A 15765-nucleotide genomic window follows, 5' to 3' on the forward strand; every position below is an offset into this window, starting at 1 on the left:
GAGTGGTTTATTTTAAAGAACTCAAATAAGCTTTGGAGCCTTGCAGACCTGAGTTCAAATCCTCTCTCTGCAACCTTATGAACTGTCATCTCAGACAAGTTCCTTAGCTTTTATAAGCCTTAATTTCCTCATTTGTAAAATGGCAATTCCAACTACTTCAACAGGTTAGTATGAGTGCTAAATATTAGCTAGTGTCTTTTTTTTAAAACATAGTGAGTAGTAAGCAAACTAAAATTCCATTACCATAATGTGAATATATTTGTTAAGGTAATGCTATAGGGTCGCTATGAGTCAGAATTGACTCAATGGCTGTAGATCTGGTTTTTTGGTTTTTATGCTACCTGCTACAACAAACAAACGCAAAAATATATACTGGCACAAAACCATAGATGTGTCTTTCTCTTTCATGTAAAATCCTGAAGTACAGACAAGTCTCCTCTAAGCATTTATTTAGGGGCCCAAGTTTCTTCCATGGTAGGGTTCTGGCATGTTCAACACATCATCACAACATCATGCTGGCGGAAGGGAAGGGGGAAGGCATGGAGAATGGCCCATGGAAAGTTTTACGCAAATCACTTCCCCTTACATTTCACTGGCTACAACAGGCACAAGCCACCTAACTACAAGGCAGGTTAAGAAATGGGGTCTGGCCCAGCAAGAAAAGGCAATCGTTTTGCTGAACGGCCAGCCAGTCTGTGTCATACTTGATTTCTGAAATAACCGTGTTAAATCCACAGCTGTAACTAATGAATATCCTAGATGAATAGAGCAGTTTTCAAAGAGCACAACTTAAATCCAAGCGTAAATAGTGGAAGAGGCAGTTGGTCACAGTTACCAGTACTGTCTTTTTTCTCTTTTTCACAGATGTCTTCCTTAAGGTATAGGTCAATTGCCCGTATACTAACGCATTAGAATACCTGAGGGACAGATTAATGTCACTAATCTGGTGCCATAGGCAATTGGAATAATTAAAGCCCTGTGGAAAGTTCCTTCTTATTTCATTGTCAGATTTTTTTTTTCTTGCTATATTACTGGAGTATGAATGAAAAAAAAAATTCTCATTCATATGCCCTCTCTCTTTGACAGCTGAGTCTATTAGCAACTTCATCAATCTCTGGCCATTACCTTTAGTATTTCAGGGTGTTCAGGTCACAGACAGTTACTGACCACAATTAGATAACTGCTTGTGAGGCACTGAGCTAGAATTCATGCTTTAATTCCAGAGAAACAAGCATGCATAATTGTTATTCCTGGCTGTGCCAGAGAATCACGATATGCAATAAAACTAATACATACATATTGTAATCCCAGAGCTTCGTTTTGGTATATAATTTTAGCTTCCTTAGGTGTGTACATTTCTAGTTGTTTCAGAGTCCGCTCTGTGGAGACCGGACTTTCCAACACAGTAGCTAGCTGTGAAATGATGACAGTGAATTTCCGACCCTCAGCTAGGTAATGACCTCAACTCCTTCTTCATTTATCTCGTGTAGATGCCATCCTGTTCTGGAAAGTTTCCCTGTCCATTTTAAAACACAATTTCTTCTTGTAAGAGAAATACTTTCAGAATCAGCTAGAAAGTTTCAAAATCTACACCTGACTTACTTTTTACCCACTGTAAAGTCTAGTTGTTGAGTCTGTAATATTTCATTAAAAATACTGGTTTGTAGACTTAATGGTCTGACTGAGACTGGAAGGACCCTGGTGGTCATGGCCCCCACACCTTCTGTTGGCCCAGGACAGGAACCATTCCCAAAGCCAACTCTTCAGACATGGATTGGACTGGGCAATGGGTTGGAAAGGGATGCTGGTGAGGAGTGAGCTTCTTGGATCACGTGGACACTTGAGACTATGTTGGCATCCCCTGCCTGGAGGGGAGATGAGAGGGTGGAGGGGGTTAGAAGGTGGCGAAATGGACACAAAAAGAGAGAGTGGAGGGAGACAGCGGGCTGTCTCATTAGGGGGAGAGTACTTGAGAGTGTGCAGCAAGGTGTATATGCGTTTTTGTGTGAGAGACTGACTTGATTTGTAAACTTTCACTTAAAGCACAATAAAAATTGTAAAAAAAAAAAAATACTGGTTTGTTTGTTATAGTGGAGCCCTGGCGGTACAGTAATTAAAGCACTCGGCTGCTAACCGAAAGGTTGGCGTTTCAAACCCACCAGCTGCTCCTCAGGATAAAGATGTGGTAGTCTGCTTCTCTAAAGATTTACAGACTTGGGAACCCTATACCAAACCAAAACCAAACCCAGTGCCATCGAGTTGATTCTGACTCATAGCAACCCTATAGGACAGAGTAGAACTGCCCCATAGAGTTTCCAAGGAGCACCTGGCGGATTTGAACTGCCAACCCTTTGGTTAGCAGCTGTAGCACTTAACCACTACGCTACCAGTGTTTCCAAGGGCTATTCTACTCTGTCTTGTAGGGTTCCTGTGAGTTGGAATTGACTCCACGACAGTGGCTTTGGTTTGGTTTGTTACAGTAGGAGGAAACCCAGTCTTAGTATTTTTCTGTTGACCTTCAGGTATTAGACCAAACCATGGTCACTGTAAGTTGCAAACACCATGAATCAGTAATTAGATTTTAATCAAAACTCCAAATTTGATTTGGAATTAAACCCTCTCCCTGTCCCCATTCCTCTTCTTTAGGCTGGAAGGCTTTAGGGGGAAATGAAGGCAGGCTCGGCTTCTCTACCTTGTTTTTCTCTTTCACCACACAAGGCAGTCCATGGATGATGGACAAAGCAGTTATTATTCAAACTGGTACCATTGTAAGCTAGTTTTACATGCTCCTGGACTGGCACACAGAACCAGCAATATAATTTTCAGAGTTCTGTAAAACTCTGCAAAATCAAAATGTAGGGTACCTGATAAAAAAGAATTAAGAATTTCAAGATGGCAACCAAACCCAAAACCAAACCCGCTGCTGTCCAGTTGATTCTGGCTCATAGCAGAGCATTAAACCAAGTGCAGGACGCCACACAGGTGGCAGGCCCATGAAGCTGCTGGCACGTATATAAGGCTGGCTGGGTCTCCACCAAGGCTCTTTGGAAAATTGTTTCTGGGTTCATGTAACTGCAATCCCTGTGATGTGGGTGATGTATCTTTTCCTCCACTGGGTACTCTTGATCACCCCTCGTCTAGCTTACTCTGCTCTATGGGAGTCTCCTAGTGGAGTTCTCTCACCCTGTGGCACAAGGTCTCATAGGCAGGACTCAGCCTTGGCTCCAGGCAGTTCTCTCTCTCCCACGGGACTTTATCTGGGCTACCAGAAACACTTACACATCCTTTATCCTGCAGACTATTCTCTCCCTCTCAACTCTGTCACCAAAGCAGTTGGGCAACCTCCTCAATTTCCTGAGTGGGAGTCAGATCCCAGTCCACAGCGTTCCACAATTACAGGGAATACATTCCAAGCTCCCCACGGAATCCCGTGAAAGCCCCCTGACTTGAGATGAAGTATCCTCCACCCCCTCCCCACTGAGGGAATGCAGATCCCAAATCTCTCCAGAATGGTCTCTTCACAAATCTCCTCTGTCTCACATTTTCTTCACTGTTTCATATTCTTAAAGTGAATAAGTGTGTCCAAGTCACAGAACAGGTTTTGAACTATTTCCTTCATGAGAGTGACCTAGTTGAAATGTTGTATTTTTGTATCTTGAAGGTCTCAGTTGAAATTTCAATTTTAAAATCCCATTACAAAGCGTATTCTCTGTGTGGCGTAAGTATCTTCCCTGTTTGTCATTTAGATGTGTGCTCACATGTTTAAAAAATTATTACCTATTACCAAACAAAATATATTCAGGTTAACAGGTGTTCAAGGCATAAAATTAATTAAAAGAGTATCTTCTCCATATTTTTTAATATTTCTGTGGGACAAATATATGCCAACAAATTACCTTTTTCATACATTATTACCTACATTGATTGATGTTAAATGTTTTTACAGACTCTCACCCTTGGTTAATTCCTCAAAAATTTTTTTTCTTAAAAAATTGAGAATTGAACGCAGTGAAATTTTCCCTCTGAAGATCCTATGATATGTAAATGTGCCACAAAATCAAGAATAAAAAGATAGAAGTACAATTTATACTGAGAGTCAGTCACTTGAACAAAAATTACATTGAGCCATGAAAACCCCAAATACAAGTGTGAATCTCAAATCAGATGGACTTTTTTTTTTTTTTTTAACAGTGTTAACAAGGCCTTGATTTCACTTTAAAGTCTGTAATTACCAAAGAGGAGTTGTTGCCTTCCTTCTTTTATTTTGTATCAGGGCACAAAATTATCAGAAAATGACTGGATTTTGGTGTCTAGTTTAAATGCTTTGGCCTTTTCCTTGCTCTGTTCTAGGTGCTATTGGGAGCCATAAGCATAGAATCAGAGAATAACAATTTACTAAATGCATGTCATGGTCAGCTACATTAGGTCTCTTTCCACCCCTCATCCTCTGAAAAGTTGCTTCCTGAGCTGTCCTTTTCTTCCAAATATCTGAGGAAGTCATCAACTTACCTGACATCTAGTAACTGTATTTGTGAGCAGAAGCTTCTTTAGATAATTTATTAAGAAGACTATACTTTCATGGGTTGTTTCTATAGTTCATTACTAGAAAATCCTTTAGGGAAAACTTGTAAAGAGTTGGGAAAAAAGAAAAAAATTCCCCCTCCTTTTTTTTGTGCTTCACGTACTTTCACCTTAATGATGGGTCGTGGTAACCTCCTTTTCTTGAATCTCCAACCAACGTTTATTTGTATATTCACCTTGTCACATCATCTTCTGTGATAAAATGTTTTAAGCCTCAGATCATACAGTTTACATTTTAACATTCAATTCCATTGAATTCCATAAACATTTACTCTCTGTACAAAGATCTAGCAAGAAATGAGTACAACATGCTGCCTACCTTCAAGATGTTCTATCTACCTGGAAGTCCAAGATAAATAAGCAACTATGATACAAAAAAGTGCTACAACAGAGATGTGTATAAAAGGGTATGAGAACACATCCCAGGAACAGTTCAGTGAGGAGAGGGAAGGGGTCAGGTGAACCTAAACAGAAGTTAATGGCGTTTTACCTGGGCTTTGAAATGAGGCCAGAGGTTGATCAGGCATGGAAAGTGTTACAGATTGAATTGTGCTCCTCAAAAGTGTGTATCCATTTGGCTAGGCCATGATTCCCAGTATTGTATGATTGTTCACCATTCTGTCATCTAATGTGATTTTCCTGTGTGTTGTAAATCTTACCTGTATGATGTCAATGAGGTGGGATTTTTGGCAGTTATGTGATTGAGGCAGGACTCAATCTATAGGATTAGATTTTGTCTTAAATCAATCTCTTTTGAGATATAAAAGAGAGAAAGAAACAGAGAGACAGGGGACCTCGTATCACCAAGTAAGAAGAGCCAGGAGAATAGCACGTCCTTTGGACCCAGGGTCCCTGCGCTGAGAAGCTCCTCAACCAGGGAAGATTGATGACAAGGACCTTCTCACAACCGAGAGAGAGAGAAAGCCTTCACCTGGAGCTGGTGCCCTGAATTCAGACTTCCAGCCTTCTGGACTGTGAGAGAATAAATCTGTTTGTTAAAGCCATCCACTTGTGGTATTGCTGTTATAGTAGCAGTACATACAAAAGACAGAGAGGATATTCCCAGGAAGTGAAAAGAATACAAAGAAAAGCAAGGAAAGAGTAACATCAGGGACTCCAAGAAAAGAAAATGGGCGCAGGGGAGGCTTCAGTGAAATGAGGATGTTTGAGCTGAATTTGAAGAATCATCCTGAGTTTTGTGTGAGGAAATAGGAGTCTTTGTGAACACAAGAGCAGTACCAAGGGAGAAGGATGAGTCTCTAGTGTAATTTATGATGTAGGAGCAACAGTGCTGAGTGACCAGATGGTGGGCAGAGGGATGGTAAAAGGAGGAAGGAACAAAGATGATGCCCAGCTCCAGGAGGAAGAGGGGAGTGTGAAAGAGAGAGAGAGAGAACGAGCACCGGTACTCATATACTTAGTTGTTCTTGCTTATTTGGGTCGGGGCTGTTAGGAGGTAGGATTATGAGGAAGAAAACAGAAAATGAGCTCTGTTTGAACATGTTAAAATTGAAGTACAAGAAAGAAAGCAAAGTCTCAGAGAAGAAACTAATCTACATGGCTAATAGCCTACGTGAGCCACGGCTTCATCTACCCTGAAACCAGAACTACATGGTGCCTGGTTACCACGACCAACCATTCTGATCAGGGTCACAATAGATGGACCCCCAAAAAACTGGAGAAAAACACAGAACCAAACTCAAGTTCTTATAAAGTCCAGAATTAACTGGACCAGTTGAGACTAGAGGACTTCCTAACACTATTGCCCTGAGATACTCTTTAAACCTTGATCTGAAACTATTCCGAGGTCACCTTTTAGCAAAATAACAGATTGACACAAAAATAAAGGATATTACCCGTGAGTACTGGGCTCCATTAAAAAAAAAAAAAGCAGCTATATTAGACCAAAAGGTCAGCAATTGCTCTAAAGCAAAGATGAGGTAGGGAAACTAAAGTACTGGAAATGGAATAACTAGAATGCCATTAAAAAGAATGCTGACACATTATGGAAAATGTAACTAATGTCACTGAAAATTTTTTGTAGAAATTGTCAAATGGGAACATAATTTGCTATGTAAACTTTCAATGAAAACAAAATAAAATATTTTTTTAAAAAATTGGAAGTACACTGTGAGACTTCCAGGTAGATATAATAAGAAATACAATAGCTCACATTATTGAGTGCTTACTCTGGGCCAAGCACTAAGTAAGCACTCTACGGGAATGACCTGACTTAATAGCAGAGGCATTTGGGGATATGAAAATACGGAAGTCTGACTAAAAGGTGGGGGTCTCGAGATGCAGATCTGCATCAGAACACAGTGACGGTGGCACCCAGTAGGGATGTGTGCGCTGACAGAAAAAAACGAACCTTGGAGAGCACTAACCCTTGAGGGTGGGAGGAAATGAAGAAAGAAAAAGTAAAATGGGTAGGAAAAGAAACAGAGGAAAGATGTTATGAAAGCCAGAATTTCAAAAAGGAGGGAGTGTTCAGCAGGGTGAAATGCTGCACAGAGGTCAAATAAAAGACAAACTTTGTTAATTGCCTATTAAATTTTACAACGAGAAGTCGTTGGTTATCTTTGCGTTGATACTAGTAAGTTCATGGTATATAGGGTTTAAAACTTAATTACACTGAATTAAGGAGAAAATGGCAAATTGAGGGTATGGGGATAGTAGAGTGATGGGAGGAAGACTTTGTTGGACCTACTATGAGTTAGGAGCCCCGTGGTGCAGCAGTTAAGTGATGGTCTGGTAACCCAGAGGTTGGTGGAGAAAGATGTGGCGGTCTGCTTCCATAAAGATTTATAGCCTTGGAAACCCTGTGGGGCAGTTCTACTCTGTCCTGTAGAGTCACTGTGAGTCGGAATCTACTCCATGGCTACAGGTTTGGTTTTGGTTTGGACTATAAGCTAAGGAGTCCCTGAGTGGTTCAAAAGGTTAACACAGTCAGCTGCTAACTAAAAGGTTGGCAGTTCGAATCCACCCAGAGGCTCCTCAGAAGAAAAGCCTGGCAATCTACTTATGAAAAATCAGCCACTGAAAACCCTATGGTGCACAGTTCTACTGTGACACACATGGGGTCACCAGGAGTCAAAGTCAACTCAACCACAGCAACTAATGTGGTTTGTTTTTTGGTACTATGACCTAAGTTCTGTGCTGCCACTTTGCTCAAAAGGGTGGCAGGATACTATTTTCAAACATAACTGTTGTTTGCTTTTTCTAGGAGTTCTGATTCTCTGCAGTCCTTAAAAAAACCCAAAACCAAACTCATTGCTATCAAGTCAATTCTGACTCAGACAGAGTAGAACCGCCCCATAGGGTTTCCAAGGAATGGCTGGTGGATTTGAACTGCCGATCTTCTGCTTAGCAGCCAAGCTTTTAACCACTGTGTCACCAGGGCTCCCAGTAGTTCTTACTCCCATCCAAAATGAGTTAAGAGATTATTGGCTAAAGGAAGAGATGACAGAGCTATTAACAAGACCTTTCATGGCTTTTGAGTTTCAAAAGCCTAACCCCTCAGGGGGAAATGGAAATGACTGTAGGTAGGCCTTAAATTAGCAGTTCTGGGAAAACATGTGATAAGAACAAGGCTTCACACACTTTTATGTGCGTCACCACCACTACTAGAAAAGATTGCTCAGGCTAGCAGGAGGAGTAGAGGAGTAGATGGGTGAGTTTCTGGGGAAGGGTCAGCCCTATGCCCTGCCCCATAGAGCCAGACCAAGTGGAAAAATGAGACAACATGACCAGGCTGCAGGATTCCAAAAGAAGAGCGAAGTTGTCCTGCCTTTCTTTGTAAGCACTTGGCGGGGAGGAGGGGACCAGAAGCTGACACCTTCCCATGGTTAATCTAGCCATTTAGGGACCTGTGTGATTTGGACAGCAAACCAATGATTCCTGTGTGACCAGTATTTCCGAGGTTGCACAGGGCTTTAGCCAACTTCTGAGATCCCATGCTTTACTAATGGTGTTCCTGGAGAAGAACATCATGCTTGGTAGAGTGTCAACGAAAGAGAGAAAGGAAGACCCTCAATGAAATGGATTGACACAGTGACTGCAACAATGGACTCAAGCATAGCAGTGATTTTGAGAATGGCACAGGACTGGGCAGTGCTTTGTTCTGTTGTACATAGGGTTGCTATGAGTTGGAACCAACTCAACAGCACCTAATAACAGTAACTATGGTGTAGACCAGCATCATGGTATCAGTGCATCAGCAAATGGCATTAAAGGGACCAGTGGACAACTCAGCATCAACTTTCAAGGACTAACAACCAAGGGGCATTGGAGATGACTGACATCTCAAAGGATGCTGCTGCACATGACAAAGTCCAAAAGCCCTTCTACTTCCCAATGAATTGCTACTATGTATGTAAGCCATTCTCCCCACTTGCCTTCTTTTCAACCCCAAGTAGAAAAGAAGTTTCCAATACCTAGCCAAATGGAGGCTCAAAATAGAAATTAAGGTGAGTTACAGAAATAAAGTTACATTTCCTACACACCTGAATTTGGGGGATTAAATTCATGCCCATCATATGTGTTACATGATATTTAACCCTCATTACAACTTCATAAAATTGGAATTAGCGTTCCCACTTTAAAACAAAACAAAACAAAAAATTGTTGTTGGGTCAGCTCCAACTCATGATGACCCCATGTGTATCTGAGTAGAACTGTGTTCCACAGGGTTTTCGATGGCTGATTTTTCTAGAAGTAGATTTCCAGGCTTTTCTTCCAAAATCCCTCTGGGAGGACTTGAATCTTCAACTTTTTGGCTAGCAGCTCAGTGTGCTAAATGGTTTACACTACCCAGGAACTCCCCAATTTTCATGTTGTTGTTAGCTGCCCCCGAATTCTCCCCTGACTCAATGCTGCCGAGTCCTCTACCATCCCCATAATCAGTTGTGGATTGAACTGTTGTAGTCCATAGGGTTTTCATTGGCTGATTTTTGGGAAGTAGATTGCCATTCCTCTTAGTCCATTTTAGTCGGGAAGCTCTGCTTGCAACACGCAAGCCTCCACTGACAGACACGTGGTGGCTAAGCATGAAGTACGTTGGCTGGATATTGAACCCAGGTCTCCCATATGGAAGGGAAATTCCACCACTGAACCACAATACCTCTCTAGTATTTGCCAAAGCCAGGGCTCACACCAAGGTCTCTCACAGCCAGTGTTCTTGCCATTATACCACTTTTCTCTTTCAAAAAAATTTTGGCAGGAAAATAGCCAGAAGGAGATTCAGAGACATGAAAGTTTGTTTTTAGAATGGGAAAAGCTAGACAATATAAATGAGGAGAGGGAAAAAGCCAGTTGAGACGAAGAGATGGAAAATGAAGGAGAGAGTGGATTTATTAAGGAATAATTCTAAAGGATATGGGAGAAGAATAACATAAAGAGATAAACCTTGACCAGAAAGTGGGTACCTCTCCAAAAGAAGAGAGAAGGTGGAAATGATTGGCACGGATAGAAAGAGGTTTGTAGGCAGGTAGGAGAAATTTGACAATGTTCAAAAAAAAATTTTTTTTTTTTTTTTATGTTTCATAGCATGAAGGAGGAAGGGTCAGTTGGCAATGCTTGTAGGATGGATGTAGGATGAAGACTGAGTCATAGTGCCTTGGATTTTAATTCCTTGAAAGTAAGATTATATATCTTGCATTTGAGTTCCTTCAACACTGTCGTGGATGTTTTTGTTACTGTCAAGGTCAGCAACCCCTCTTGCAGGACTGGAGCAGGCATTACCTCAGATACTGGGAATGTTGATTGTTGACACTTCTTGATTAAGTCCCTGTTATGGATTGAATTGTATTATGGATTGAATTGTGTCCCCTCAAAATATATATCAACTTGGCTAGTCCATGATTCCCAATATTGTGTGATTTCCACCATTTTGTCATCTGATATGATTTTCCTAAGTGTTGTAAACCCTACCACTACGATGTTAATGAGGTGAGATTAGCGGCAGTTATGTTAATGAGGCAGGACTCAATCTACTTGATGAGGTTGTGTTTTAAATCAATCTCTTTTGAGATATAAAAAGAGTAGCGAACAGAGAGACAGGGGAACTTCATTACCACCAAGCAAGAAGAGCCAGGGGCACATGTCCTTTGGACCTGGAGCCCCCGCTGAAAAGCTCTAGACCGGGGAAAGATTGATAACAAGGGCCTTCTCCCAGAGCCAACAGAGAGCCCTGATTTTGGACTTGTAGCCTCCTAAACTGTGAGAGAATAAAATTCTCTTTGCTAAAGCCATCAACTTGTTGTTTTTGTTATAGCGGCACTAGATAACTAAGACAGTCTCCTTTCCAAGAACTGCCCTCTGATAAAACAGCCACTTTTAGGAGCTCTGGTGGCACAATGGTTAAGTGCTTTGACTGCTAATCGAAAGGATGGCGGTTAACCCACCCAGCAGCTCCGCGGGAGAAGTGATCTGATTTCATAAAGATTACAGCCAAGAAAATCCTATGGGGCAGTTCTACTCTGTCACATTGGTCGCTATAAGTCAAAATTGACTCTGTGGCACCTAACAACAATAACGAGAGAGCTGCTTTACCCCAGGTGACTTCCCCCGCCACCCCCCAGACACAGCCTGCATGCAATGACTGTTCAACCTGGGACATAGCATCCAGGCCCTTGTCTCAGTTCAGGACAAGTTTACAGGGCCATCCCAGCTCCAAGCCAGACCCCATGCTCCTGCACCTTCCTCCCAGCCCTGCCCGTGAGACAGGCTGAGACCTTTGTGTGATTGCAGACACTTCTCCCTCTGCCCCATCCTGCTTCCTTCACTTCCCCAAGAGTATTTACCCAAGAGCACTCCCCATGAACCTCCTGCAGATCAGTCTACGTCTCAGAGCCTATTTCACTGGGAATCCAACCTGAGAAAAACACAAACCTTTAGTGGGCGCAAGTCACTTGGAAGCAGAGTTGCACTGTAGGAATGAACGCCAGCATGCCTTTGGAGAATCGGAGTTAGTGAATGAGGAACTACGTGGTGGGACAACAGCCCTTCTTCCTGCCCTCTTGTTTTTAGGCTGACTTCTCTTCATCCCATGCTCCCTCCTCCCCAGGGACTTATCTGATTGAGGACTTTGGGGGGCTGGGGAAGTAACTGGGCACTTAGTCCATTCTCGGCTCCCCATTTATTTGGGTGCATGTCTGCATGTCTGCTCTCTGGCATGCAACAAGAGGCCTGCCCTGCGGACGTGGCTGATGGTTTTCTGGTTTTGCCAATGACTTCTGGGGTGAAGTATTATAAGTCAAGCCCACTGTCTGCAGGCCTAAGGGCACATTTCCCAACTCAATGTTCACTAATGTAAAGCTGGTCTTTTCTTTTCCAGTGCCTATTTTTTTTTTTATCTTGTATTTTATTTCTCAACCGGGATTCAAATTCTAAAGGGGGAGAGGAGTTATTTTACTCTCTGAAACCTTTAAAAATCAGTTTCCATTGAGTAGATTTTGACTCATGGCTACCCCACCTGTGTCAGAGTAGAACTGTGCTCCATAGAGTTTTCAGTGGCTGATTTTTCAGAAATAGATCACCAGGCCTTTCTTCCAAGTTACCTTTGGGTGGACTCAAAAGGCCCACCTTTCGGTTAGCAGTAGAGCATGTTAACCATTTGCACCACCCAAGGAGTCTGAAACCTTTACTCCTACAGTATATGGGGAGGAAAAGGCATACTATTTAGTGTTTGGGGCTATTTAGGGTGAGAAATGGCAACTAAAGAGGACAAGGAATGTAAAAAATAAACAAACATGTTGTGGAGTGTGAGATAAAGAAAAATAAAACTGTTCCAATTTTTAGAAAATGTCCATGAGCTCTAATCCTGGATGCAAAGCAGTCGGTGCCTGAGAGAAAGAGCCAGTTCCTAATGGAATCTACCCAAGCTCGTAGTCATTAGATTTAAATCATTGTTCCTTTATTCTCCAGATTTTGGGCTTAATTCAAAAGATTCATAAAGAACCAAGAGTGCTGGCGCCGTTACAAAGAAGAACTGCTTCAGCTTTTTGCTCAAATCAGTTTTAGCATTAACTTAATTACATTTTATTACCAAAAAGATGAGTGTGCTAAATGAATCCACGTATCAAAACATTTATTATCAGTTTGCAGAAGCGACGGTGAGGATGACACTATTTTTATTAATGCTTCCTTTTAAATTACATTGATTTGACCTCATTTCCCCCTCAAATTACCCTTTGGGATAACTTCTCAGGCTTATTCCCAAGTTAAGAATATCTTTGAAACTTTTTCTGTAGTAAGAAGTTAGGGAAAAGTTGGGTTGTCTTGGGAATAAACAAGATGAGGAAAAACGTACATTTAAGAAGATCTGCTTTGGGTATAATCTTTTACAGATTTCATATTCAATATAATCCTAACTCTGATTATAATTTTTGTTTCTCCAGAAACTAACCAGGAGGAAAAAGGTTTCAAGAGTTAAAAAATCTGTGTTTGGCTTTTCTCATCTGCTTGGGTCAGTGTTAGAATTTCTAAGGCACTATTTTTTTTTTTTCTTAAGTATGGATGAAGGGAATCCATAAATCGTTCTTTGCTTGCCAGTAGTACTGCGGGTCAATAATGCTATTAGCAGTTTCTTTTAAGGCATCCAGGTTTTATACAAAAATGGAAGGTATTCAGTTGTAATTTTGAGAATCAGGTGGTGGGGTGCAGAAGTGGAGGAGGTGTAGGCAGGCCTTCAACTTCATGACCCTACTGTAATATTCTTTGTCATATATGAGATGAAGAATGTATGAGATAACAAGTCTCTGCCCTCAGCGGTGTTGATGGGCTTGCTCTGAGCTATTGACACTCATACCTGGGCCTCCTGTGATCAATGACACACAATTTGGAGACGGCTGACTGGGGTTAATGGTGCAATCTGTGGCTTTGGAACAGAGTTCCTCTCTATGTGAAACTAATTGGCCCATATGGGGATTAAACTGGTAACGGTGTCCTCATTTGTCAACCCATCTATTCAGTGTTGGAATCTGCTTGCAGTTGAGAACTGCCCCAAATTCAGTGTGCTTCCAGATCACACTATCATAAAACTTCAGAAAGAAGAAGAGGTAATTTTTAATATACAAGCTATGTATCAACTCAAATCACTGTAAGGAATCATTCTAAATTAAATAAAAATTATTCTATTGTCAATTATTCTTAAATGAATATCCCCGCACTGTGGGAAACGGAAGAACAGGAGACAAGTTTATTTCCCATTATGTATCTTTTCCACTGAACATTCCAGAATTACTTTCCAAATTGTCAGTACCTCACTTCAGACCCCTTTCTGGCTGCTCTAGGACTGCTTTGAGGGTTGTTGTTCCAAGCTATCCTCTGCTCTTCCCCAAAAAGTCAAGTTTAAAACTGGAACCTGACAGCCTTTTTTTCCTTTCTTTGTTTCTGTGTTCACAAGAAGGCTTTCTTTAATCCTGACCCCAGAGTATTTTTTTTAAATCCATTTACCAATTACATGACTAATGTTCTGACTTTGCAAAACGGGACTATTTGCCATGAAATAGAGAGCTATCCTTTAACTCCGGCTTAAAGGACGTATCTCAACCACACAGCATATTTAAATTCAAAACTTTGTTTAGATCAATTTACATTTTTCTTTCTCAATTTTCTTCATGGTTAACCTGATTGATGCCTTTCTCCAATTCAATTTATACTTAATACCTGACTAATGTACATTAAAAAAAACAGGTCCCAGTTTGTCAATAAGTGTGCTGTGGTAGAGCCTACAGCATTGTGGAAGTGAAAGGGTTAAGAAGGAAGATTAGGAGGCACTGGTAATGAAGTGCCAGGGTATCAGGGTGATCAGGATTATATCCAATGGAAGAAGTTTTTTTTCTTTTACTTAGACGTCCAATTTGAAAAGTATTTTCCCTTTTAAAAAGATTTTTAGAATACATGGACTTTGAGCAGTTAAAGAAATGGAATTTCCCACCAATAGTAAAAAAAAGACCCCAATACAGTAAAACCTGTGAAAGTCGGAACCTGTATAAGATGCAAACCTATCAGGGAAAGAAAACTCAAATATTTTCCGCTAACAGTGATAGAAAGTGGTAAACTGCACTACTATAAAACTTATGAAAAGGTTTACACACAGGAAGAAACAATCTTTGGTGGCTACAAGGGAGTGGAGGGGTGGGGATGGAAAAACACTAAATGGGCAATAGATGAGTGGTAACTTTGTTGAAGGGTAAGACAGTACACAATATCGGGGAAGCCAGAACAACTTGTCCAAGGCAAGGTCATGGAAGCTCCACAGATATATCCAAACTCCCTGAGGGACTGAATTACTGGGCTGAGGGCTGTGGGGACCATGATCTTGGGGAACATCTAGCTCAATTGGCATAATATAGTTTATAAAGAAAATGTTCTACATTCTACTTCAGTGAGTAGCTTCTGGGGTCTTAAAAGCTTATGAGCAGCCATCTAAGATACTCTACTGGTCTCACCCCATTGGGAGCAAGGGAGAATGAAGAAAACCAAAGACACAAGGGAAAGATTGGTCCAAAGGACCAACAGACAACAGCTAGCACAGCCTCCACCAGACTGAGTCCAGCACAACTACATGGTACCCGGCTACTACCACTGCTACTCTGATAGGGATCACAACAGAGGGTCCTGCACAGAGCTGGAGAAAAATGTAGAACAAAAATTCTAACTCACAAAAAAAGGCTGGACTTACTGGCCTGCCAGAGACTGGATAACCCTGAGTGTATGGCCCTGGACACCCTTATCAGCTCAGTAATGAAGTCACTCCTGAGGTTCACCCTTCAGCCAGAGATTGGACAGGCGCATAAAACAAAACAAGACTAAAGGGGCATACCAGCCCTGAGGCAAGGACTAAAAGGCAGGAGGGGACAGGAAAGCTGGTAATAGGGAACCTAAGGTTTTTTTTTTTTTTTTTTGACATGTCATGGGGTTGGTAACCAATGTCACAAAGCAATACATGTACTAATTGTTTAATGAGAAGCTAGTTTGTTCTGTAAACTTTCATCTAAATTACAATAATTAAAAAAAAGAAATCAATATTTATACTTACAAATAAACTGAATTAGAGATACTTTTTATATTTAAAAAAAAGTGGTAAAGTGCACCCTGTCAATAGCAGAAAACTTGCAAGATCCACAAAAACAAGGCAGGCCCCTCAAGTTCCAGAGCTCACAGGTTTCACTGTATAAG

This window comes from Loxodonta africana, chromosome 25 (genome assembly GCF_030014295.1).
Source record: "Loxodonta africana isolate mLoxAfr1 chromosome 25, mLoxAfr1.hap2, whole genome shotgun sequence".
NCBI lineage: Eukaryota > Metazoa > Chordata > Mammalia > Proboscidea > Elephantidae > Loxodonta > Loxodonta africana.